Below are 11156 nucleotides of genomic sequence, written 5' to 3'. Positions count from 1 at the left end.
CCCGTGTCCCCTGCATCGGCAGGCGGACTCTCAACCACTGCACCACCAGGGAAGCCCCTTGCTTGAGCTCTTGAAGTGATATTTTTAAAATCTAACGCTCTCCAGACCCTCACGTTCCCTTACTGCTGCTTCTACAATGATCTTTTGAGCATGCACGTCCAATTCCTATATTCTGCTGCTTAAAACCCTGTGTTTGCTCCATGTTTCTCTCAAAGTCCACCTTCTATATTCTGGCTTATCAGTTCCTTGAAGATCCAGATCCTACCTGTTTCTTTAGTCTCTGTTTCGAAAGTCTTGTTCTATTTATGTTTTCTCAACAAGCCATGTTGCTTGGGCTTCTGCCACCTTTGTTCATATTGTACTTGGGTCGCCACTGCCTTTTCCCCATACTGTCTGTCCACTCGGCTCTAGTGTCCCCTTCTCTGTATCTTTACTGACCCTGTTTCCCATAGCATTGGTTACCCTTTTCTTTGTTCTCCCATTTTACTCTATAAGTGGTTTCTCATAGTTCCAGCAACTCTTTAGTATACTCATAGGCAAAGCTCTTCTATTGAAGTCGTAAAAATTATATATACATAGGAAGAGACAGACAGAGAGATACAGAGAAAGAGACACGGAGAGGGAGATAGAAACATTTTGTTTTAACTTAAATACATTTGACTCTTGAACAACATGGGTTTGAACTGCCCAGGTCCACTTATATGTCGATTTTTTTCCAATAAATACCACAGTGCTACACAATCCACAGCTGACTGTATCCACAGATGCAGAACCATGGATATGGAGGGCCTCCTATACAGTTATACATGGATTTTCAACTGTGCAGAGGGTCGGTTCCCCTAACCCCTGTGTTGTTCAAGGGTCAACTGTAATTTTGGTACATTTATTTACAAGTCTTTTGATATAGGGCCAAGGTGATGGGGTTTTTTGTTTCTTTGTGTGTGTTTTTTGTTTGTTTGTTTTGTGGGTCTACCGATTAGAATTCCATGTCATAGTTATTTTGAGTTCCAGTTTGGGTGTCTCTAAAGTGGGGCAGGAACTAAAAGATACTGAAGCAATCAGAGTTCATAGTCTGCTTTTTCTCCCCCAAGTCTTTTAAGCTTTTCTTACACTTACTTCAATAGCAAAACATTTTTTTTAGTGATTTGCCTTTTTGTCAAGTCTTTCCAGAGTACATTACTTAGTTTTCTTGTGTGTGTGGGATCTCTTTACACTCATAGTTCATCATTATTCCCTCAGCTATTATAATAAATTGTATCTGGCATTTAACAGTGACTTAGTTTGGGCTGCTATAACAGAGTACCATAGACTGGGTGGCTTAAACAAGAAACATTTATTTCTCACAGTCCTGGAAGCTGCAAGTCTGAGATCGGGGTGCCGGCCTGGCTGGCTTCTTAGTGAAGTCTCTCTTCCTTGTTTGCAGGTGGCTGCCTTCTCTTTGTATCCTTATGTGGGGAAACAGAAAGGGTTAGCTATTTTCCTCTCCTTATAAGGATACTAATCCCATCATGGGGTTCTACCTTCATGACATGAAAGGTCCCACCTCCAAACACCATCATATTAGGGCTTCAACATCTGAACTTTAGGGGGACACAAACATTTGTTTGGGAGCAAATAAGTTTGGGAATAGACACTTGGATCCGGCTTATGATGTGTATCCATGCAGGTAAAAAAGTCACTTAATTTTGCACTGAAGTACGCATGTCTGATATAAAAACCCATTTCTGAGAGCAGGTTTAGAGGGAAGGAGATAGGAAATTGATTTTATGTAGAAAAGTACCAAGGAGTAATGGCGCATAGGGTCTGGAATCAGACATGTCTAAATTCATAGTTCTACTTGGCTGGTTTCTGACCATGGGCAACAGTAGGTAACATTCATTGAGTTATTACTATGTGCTAGACACCATTTAAGAATTTTACATATACTAATTCATTTAATTTTCATAATAAGCTATTAATACTTGAAACCTTATTGAAATGGTCCATCAAGGGTCATTTTAGATTCAACTAAATGTTCCAACTCACAGGACTCTCATAAGCCACACATGTCATTAGGTTCACTCAGAAGGTCACAAGCTGCCAGCACAGAGGCTTCAGATGTTATTTGGGAATAGTGCATGCAGGCAGTTATCACACGGTAGGTTATTACACAGTAGGTTACAAAACTGCCTTGGAGTGTTCTTCTTTGTCTTCCCAGAGGATGGCTCAAATGCAAGAGGAGATCCTTATTAATAGCGTGTGGGATCATCCTGAATTAGAAGCCTTAAACCCCATTGGAACCATAGGCTTGAAGGTAGTCACTTAGTAAATAGTTTATCAGACATGGCTGTGTACTTGCTCTAACTTAGGAGATAGTTACTTAGGTAATGGAACTGGCTATAGTATAATTGAGGGATGTAAGGAAGGTTTAGGTAAAGTGGAACTTCAACAGAAGGAAAGATTACTTGTCGCTAGGAAGATCAGAGAAAGCTTCATGGAGAAGGGGCTACTTGCCATAGGCCTTGAAGAATGAGTAGGATTTATGAGATTAGGAAAGGGCATTGCAGGCAGAAGGAGTAGCAGGAGTAAAGGGATAAAGGCATGTGTAGAGAAAAGAGTATTTTCATGTTGGATAGAGGTCAGGTTCATTTCATTTTTCAGGAATTGTAAACAATGAAGGAATTTTGCAGAAATCCAAAGAACATGCTGTCCTTTCATTTTAAGAAACATTTTTGAACACTGAGTACATGCACAGTGCTACATTTGCCAATTTGGGGAATGTACCATGAAGAAGACATAGTGTCCAAGGAGAGCTTCCAATCCAGTAAACAAAGAACTATATACACCCAGAAATTAATAAGAACTATAAGAATGTTAAGAAGGAGTTATACGAGCAGTGAGGAGAACCACACTCGCTGCTTATTATGCTGTTTTTCTTTTTGACTCTTTCTTGGTAATATTGTTTGCCCTTCGGAAAAAGTGTTTTGAAGGATCCATTCTATTTTTTTTTCTAAAGCTGTCAGTGATGGTGCTTCCAGAATAAGATATTCAGTTCATGTCCTGCCTTCAGTTTAATTTGTTTTTATCTTTCTGGCAAAGGTTCCCGAAGTATTTCATATAAGTGTGATATTAAAATAATGAGAGGGTGTTTGCAGGCTGATATAACCAGTCTTCAGAGTGCCAAGCAGTCAGTCTTTCATTTTTTCCAGGTCTAAAAACCTATCTTATTTCCTCCAGACACCTGTTCTTCACCTACTGGGAGCCCGAATCTTCAAAATTTGTTCTTAAAACCATTATAGCTACTTGGTGAAAAAAAACGTATCTGTGGACAGTAATGAGTTGCCCAAATTGACTGCTATAAATAAGGCTTGGACCTGATTATTATATTGATTATTCAAATTTCTTTTGGCTTTTTCACTGGTAGGAAAGAAAATAATCTGGTCAATAATAAATTTAAAAATTAAAGAAAAAGAAAATGCAATATAGTAAAACTCTAACATTTTATATATTCAATTATCCTTAGCTAAATTATGGAGTATGGCCACATGACCTTCCTGTTTTTTAACAAGAATGGCCTTTAACTGACATGTTTTCCTTAGGCTTTTTTGGCCAGTGTTTTAATGAAGTTTTGCATGATTTTGTATTCAGAAGACATTCTTTCATTAAACCTCACTAGCATTATCTGAGCTTAATCTGGGATATACTTTACAGTCAGTGATGAAAGGTCTAAAGTTAGCAGAAATTATGTATTTATTGGTGTTAATGATAGCATGAATAAAATAGTTTGGAACATCTTAGCTTTCTAATAATAACTATCACTACCCGATATTAACTAGGCCTAGGATAAGCACTAGATCCTCTCATCAAAGAAAATTGTGTAAATGACATCATTTTGAAGAGAATAAAACATAGTAGTTGATACTTTGGAGGGTTTCTGCCCAATTTCATTTCTGAGAACATGCCAGCGCTACACAGCCCATCTCTTGGGGTGAGCTCCCTGCAGTCATATTTATATTACACAACCGCTAAGCCTTGGCCCAGACTTTTGACCTCTGGATGCACACCTGATTCAAGCTAGACCAATCAGATTCACTTGATTAGTTGAGACCAAGAAACAGCTAAAACTATTTATAATTTGGGAGCCGAGAGGTAGCTTTATTCAGTATATTGATAAAGAAGCAGAGAAAAGTCAATCTTCCAAGAGAAAAATAGAGCAGATGATTAACAAGGAGAGAGGACTTTTTAGTTCTTGATGCCTGTTCATTTCTTGTTCCAGTCACTTTTTGATTCACACAACATATTCATATTCTTACAACAAATTCTTTCTTTGGATTTAGGTTAAGTCAGTGTTTTCTGCTACTTTAGTCAAAGAATTTTGGCCAGTGAAAATGATGGCATTATTACAGGCATACTTAGGAGATATTGCGGGTTCATTTCCAGGCCACTGCAATAAAGTGTATATCACAAGTGAGTCGCACGAATTTTTTGGTTTCCCAGTGCATCTAAAAGTTATGTTTACACTATACTGTAGTCTATTAAGTGTTCAATAGCTTTATTTCTAAAAAATGTACGTACCTTATTTTAAAAATACTTAACAGCTAAGAAATGCTAACCATTATTTGAGGCTTCAGCAACTTGTAATCTTTTTGCTGGTGGAAGGTCTTGCCTTGATGTTGATGGCTGGGATTCATCAGGTGGTTGTGGTGGCTGTGGCAGTTTCTTAAAATAAGACAATGATAAAGTTTTCTGCATCGATTGACTCTTCCTTTCATGAACGATTTCTCTGTAGCATGTAATGATGTTTGATAGCATTTTGCTCACAGTAGAACTTCCTTCAAAACTAGAGTCAGTCCTCTCACATCCTCCAACTGCTTTATCAACTAAGTTTATGTCATATTCTAAATCCTGTGTTGTCATTTCAAAAATCTTCACTGCATCCTCGCCAGGAGTAGATTCCATCTCTTCCTTTCAAGAGACCGCTTTCTTTGCTCATCCATAAGAAGAAGCTCCTCACCCTTTTAAAATTTTATCAGAACATTGCAGCAATGCAGGCACATTTCTAATAATGTGCCTGCATTCAGGCTCCACGTCTAACTCTAGTTCTCTTGCTATTTCCCCTACATCTGTAGCTTCTTCCTCCCCTGAAGTCTTGAACCCCTCAAAGTCATCAGGAGAGTTGGAATCAACTTCTTGCAAACTCCTGTTAATGTTGATATTTTGCCCTTTTCCCAGGAATCAGGAATGTTCTTAATGGCATCTGGAATGGTGAATCCCTTAGAGAAGTTTTTCAGTTTATTTTGCCTATATCCATCAGAGGAATCACTCTCTATGGCAGCTATGCTTTACAGAACATATTTCTTAATAAGACTTGAAAGTCACAATTACTCCTTGATCTGTGGGCTGCAGAATGGATGTTGTGTTGGCAGGAATGAGAACAACAATCTTGTGGTACATCTCCATCAGAACTCTTGGGTGAGAAGGTGCATTGTCAATGAGCAGTAATATTTTAAAAGGAATTTTATTTTCTGACCAATAGGTCTCAACCTACTTAAAATATTCAGTAAACCATGGTGTAAACAGATGTGCTGTCATCCAGCCTTTGTTTTTCCATTTGTAGAGCACAGGCAGAGTGGTTTTAGCATACTTCTCAAGGGTCTTAGGATTTTTGGAATGGTAAATGAGTATTGGCTTCAACTTCAAGTCACCAGCTGCATTAGCCCCTAACGAGAGAGTCAGCCTATCTTTTGAAGCTTTGAAGCCAGGCATTGACTTGTCCTCTCTAGCTATTGAAGTCCTAGATGGCAACTTCTTCCAGTATGAGACTATTTTGTCTCCATTGAAAATGTACTGTTCAGTGTAGCCACCTTCAGTAATTATCTTAGCTTAGATCTTCTGGATAACTTGCTGCAACTTCTTCATCAGCACTTGCTGCTTTGTTATGTTATGGAGATGGCTTCTTTCCTTAGACGTCATCAAACTTTTCTTCTGCAGCTTCCTTACCTCTCTCACCCTTCATAGATTTGAAGAGATTAGGCTTTAACTTAAGGGAATGTCGTGGCTGGCCGGATCTTCTATCCAGACCACTCACACTTTTCCCATATTAGCAATAAAGCTGTTTCACTTTCTTATCATTTGTGTTCACTGGAGTAGCACTTTTAATTTCCTTCTAGAACTTTTCTTTTGCATTAACATCTTAGCAAATTGTCTGGCGCAAAAGGCCTAGCTTATCTCATCTTTCTACATGCCTTCCTGACTAAACTTAATCATTTCTCGCTTTTGATTTAAAGTGAGAGATGTGTGACTCTTCATTTGAAAGCTTTGAGATCATTGTAGCTTTATTAATTGGCCTAATTTCAATATTGTTTTATCTCAGGGAATAGGGGGGCCAGAGGGGAGGGAGAAAGGTGGAGGAATGTCCATTTAGGGGAGTAGTCAGAACACACACATTTAGCAGTTAAGTTCACTGTCTTATTTGGGTGTATTTAATGGCACCCCCAAACAATTACAATAGTAACAGCAAAGGTCACTGATCATAGATCACTGTAACAAATACAATAGTATTGAAAAAGTTTTGAAATATTGTGAGAATCACCAAAATGTGACACAGAGACATGGTGTGAGCAAATGCTATTGGAAGTATGGCGCCAATAGACTTGCTTGATGCAGGTTGCCACAAACCTTCAATTTTGTAAAAAACACAATATCTGCGAAGCTCGATGAAGCGAAGTGCAGTAAAATGAGGTATGCCTCTATTACCATTATTATTATTAGAAAGTTTGGGCTGTATAATCAGCTGCTATTGCTCTGTACAGAAGTTGATGTTATGAATTTTTGTTCATTTAAAAAGTTGGTAAGCTATGCTTTTTTAACACTTTGTTTTGCTGATGTGTCTTCACTAAAGAACGTCTCCTCAAAATAATGTGAATAAAAATTTACATCAAAAAGTAGTAAAAAATATGAAATTTCTGTCTAGTGGAAGGGATAATAATATAGCGATAATAGCTAGTAGTTATAGTACTACTATATGCCCAATATTGTAAAAAGACAGCAAAATAGAAAGTAAACTGGACAGAAAAAATGTCTTTTTAGTACCTAAAGTTTTATGTCAAAGTATACTGCACGTGGATCATTTTGCAATAAGAGAAAATACGGCAATTGATTAAAATAAGTTGAGAGTTATATTTTACAAAATCATGATCCTGTGTTACTTATGCTTTCCAAAGGATAGTAGTTTATGTTTTTGAGTTCGGACTGCTAGTAAATATATGTTTTCAGCGGAATAAAAAACTTGCCTCTTGTCCGATGTTTTTATCATTGCATTGTGGTTCAGTGAAATCCATAATTTCTCTCATTGATATGACAACAAAAAACATCAAGGTATAATCACAATCAGAATGTTGTTAGTGTAAGTACTTTAGTTGTAAAGTAAATATCCAGGATTGATGATTATAGAATATAAACTCATAAAAGTATGCAATCAAATGGGGATTGTTTGATAATAGGTGTAGAGGTGAAAGAAGCCAGTTATGTATTTATTTAACCTAAAATGTATCAGCAAGGAATAATTTCACTCACCAAAGACCTATGATCAAATTTATTATCAGGTGTGTTCAACTGTTATTACCAAGGCTATGACAACAGACTTGCTGTGTTTTCAACTTGATCTAGAAAGGCATAGCCTTTCAATGAGTTATGTTCACACATTTTTATTTTGACTTAGCAAGGAAGCTTTGCTTATTACCTCTAAGGATACCACCTGTAGGCAGAACATCATTTTCTTCTTTTTCTTTGCCATGCTGAGTGGCCTGCAGGATCTTAGTTGCCTGACCAGGGATCGAACCCGGGCCTTGGCAGTGAAAGCACCAAATCCTAACCACTGGACTGCCAGGGAATTCCCCATCATGCTTTTTTTTAAAGTACTAGATGTTTCCTCTCCCTGTTTATAATGAAGTACAGGGGCCAGCCTCTTCTACTTGTAGTTTTGAAAGGAAAGATGTGTATCCTTTGAAGTTTAGTACCACAAATGTCCTGCTACAGAGAAATTTACCCAGAACATTTAAGCCCAGATCTACAAGGGTCCATAGGATAATTTCATCAGATACCCCCAAGTATCATCTGAGATTAGAATTCTTAGAATTTCAGCTTCTAAATTTCAGCTTCTTGTAATTCCTCATTTCTTAACTTTCTAGATTCCTATTAGCATTTTTTCTCTAGTATCTTCCCAGCTCCAATTCTGGTATTTGGAAGGAGAAAGGAAATGAATCCGGAGAACACAAAAACTAATGCCAAGAATTCTACTCCAGTGCCCAAGACTAACTTGGTTAAAGTATCTCTGGGGAAATGCTGATGATTCATACTTATTTTTAGATATTTCAGCCAAAATTTGGTGTGAAAAGAATCCTACAGAGTAAAAAACCTTTTTCTTTTCCATTGTCTCCGTAAGTGTTAGTGTGTTAAAGTCTACGTTGTTGCTATGAGTAGGTGGAACTTTGGGTATGAACTGAGGGGTACTATGGAGATTCTTTTTCTCTCCCCACACTCATAGTCCAGAAGGACCTTCCCCAGTGTCTGCTGTAATGCCTGAAACCTCCATCGTTAGAAATTTTCCCATTTGTGGTAAGCATTGCTTTAGAAATCCTTGCAGTGCTCTTTTAGAACTCCAGTATTCCTGGGAGAGAAAAAAATGATAAACACATATATGTCTTATCATATTGCTTTCCTTCATGGTAAGGAGATACCTTGGGAGGCCTGAGAACTTAGAGGAACTGTAGAGGAGGAGAAAAAGATTTCCAAACAGATCAAATGAACATTTATTGAGCACTTACTAGATTCTTCTGTAATGTTCAAAAATTTCTGTGATGATAAAAATGTTCTTTCCAGCCACATGTGATTATTGGTTACTGGAATATACCTAGTGTGACTTGTAGAACAGGTTTTAAAATTTTATTTAACTTTAATTAATTTAAATTTGATTTAAATAGCCACATGGGGCTTCCCTGGTGGCGCAGTGGTTAAGAATCCGCCTGCCAATGTAGGGGACACGGGTTTGAGCCCTGGTCCGGGAAGATCCCACATGCTGCGGAGCAACTAAGCCCCTGCGCCACAGCTACTGAGCCTGCGCTGTAGAGCCCGCGAGCCACAACTACTGAGCCCATGTGCCTAGAGTCCGTGCTCCACAGCAAGAGAAGCCACCGCAATGAGAAGCCCGCCCACCACAACAAACAGTAGCCCCCCCTCACTGCAACTAGAGAAGGCCCGCGCAGCAACGAAGTCCCAACAGAGCCAAAAATAAAAATAAATAAATAAATTTAAATAGCCACATGTAGTTAGTGCCTGCTGTATTGGACAGCACACTTCTAGGCAATATACTAAATACTATATACATTTCTTATCTAATTTCAACTCCATGAAGTAGGCAATATTATTTCTGTTGTACAAGATTCAGGAATTGAAGTTCAGATAAATTAAGTAATTTTTTTCACATACCCCACATGTATGAGTGGTAGAGTGTGATTTGGGCCCAGGTCTGAAACTGCCTCTAAAGACAAAGTTTCTCACCATTTGTTTTGAAAAATCTTAGCCATATTCAGAAACTGCCTTTCTTCCAGCTGCTATGGAGGAAATAAAGGATTAGAAATAACGGGATTAAAAATATATATACAATTTTTATTTGAAATATAGTAATTTACGTTAAGTAAGGGCATTATTTAACTTGAGAGTTTTTTTTTTTGGTCGTGGTTTCTTTCTTTCTTTTTTTTTTTTTTGGTCTGTGCCCTTGGGCTTTGAAAAAACAATAGATAATTAATTATTCTGTCTCAAAAGAAATCTTCAACTCGGTGCTGGGTCTCCTAGTCCTGAAGCCTGACTACTGAGAACAGTCTCTTAGGCTACTGAGGTCTCTGCCTTGTGACAGTCAACTCGTATTACTGTGATTTTACTAACTTTGAGTTACCTGAGAGCGGGGGCTGAATAATAGAAATCAATTGCGTATGTGATTCTGTCTCTGTCTTGGTACTAATCAAAGTGTAGAGAAAATCACCAATTTATGAAGGGCCATAGAAGAGATTTCTACTCTCTTTATCTTTTAGGCATTTTAAATAAGTAAATGGAGGCAACAAAATTCTCTATTCCTGTGCCACTGAGAAGAGGCAAAATAGGTGGCTGTTTGAATGGCAGAACCTTTCAGCTTAACAATAGAAGGCTAAAAGTTTATTTTTATGGGAGATCAAACTTTCTTTGTAATAGTAGGAGGGTTTTTTCCGTGTCATTCTAATTCTAATTCTTCCACTGCCAGTTATATTTTATAACTACACTATGTGGTTAATAAGTGACTGGTTATATCTTGCAGCTCTGAATTTCATTCTCTAATTCTGATTCTAGCTTTAATCCCCTCAGTTGGAAAGTCTCACCTTTCATTTAGCTGTTCCCTTGTAATTTTATTATTTATTTATTTATTTATTTATTGCGGTACGGGGGCCTCTCACTGTTGTGGCCTCTCCCGTTGCGGAGCACAGGCTCCGGACGCGCAGGCTCAGCCGCCTATGGCTCACGGGACTAGCTGCTCCGCGGCATATGGGATCTTCCTGGACTGGGGCACGAACCCGTGTCCCCTGCATAGGCAGGTGGACTCTCAACCACTGCGCCACCAAGGAAGCCCCCCTTGTAATTTTAATTTGCAGTGTTTGTTTTAGTCAAATATTTTTTTAAACCTATTTGCTTTAGTAAAGTTTTAGCTCTGGAAGATGATATTTTATATTCTGGAATTCACCCATGACCTCAGCTTAGAGGAACATTGAACATAATGTACTTTTTTACAGAGCCTGAAAATTACAGAGTTGATGACAGGGGAAACCACTTCTCTCTGAAGATGAAATCTGTGAGTCTTCTCATCACCTCTTAGCAAATTAATTAAGTTTTCCTCAAAAGTGGGTTTTTTGTTTTTACTTGGTAAATTAAACGGGAAGTTCAGATTGTGTTTTCTAGACCCTAGATTTTGTAGGTATTTGTTGCTGGGACTTTTGTCTTAATGAAGTCTGGCAGTACCTCTTTAGGTGAGACAACTAATTTTACCTTTGCCCTGGCACTGAGTCCAGCCATCTGCTCTCTGTCTGTATTCAAACACAAAGAGAAAATACAAAGGATAGCTGACTTGGTGGTGACAGCTGTTGGGAAAAAGA

Source organism: Lipotes vexillifer, unplaced genomic scaffold (genome assembly GCF_000442215.2).
Source record: "Lipotes vexillifer unplaced genomic scaffold, Lipotes_vexillifer_v1.1 scaffold1041, whole genome shotgun sequence".
NCBI classification, from domain to species: domain Eukaryota; kingdom Metazoa; phylum Chordata; class Mammalia; order Artiodactyla; family Lipotidae; genus Lipotes; species Lipotes vexillifer.
This window is presented reverse-complemented; position numbering follows the sequence as displayed.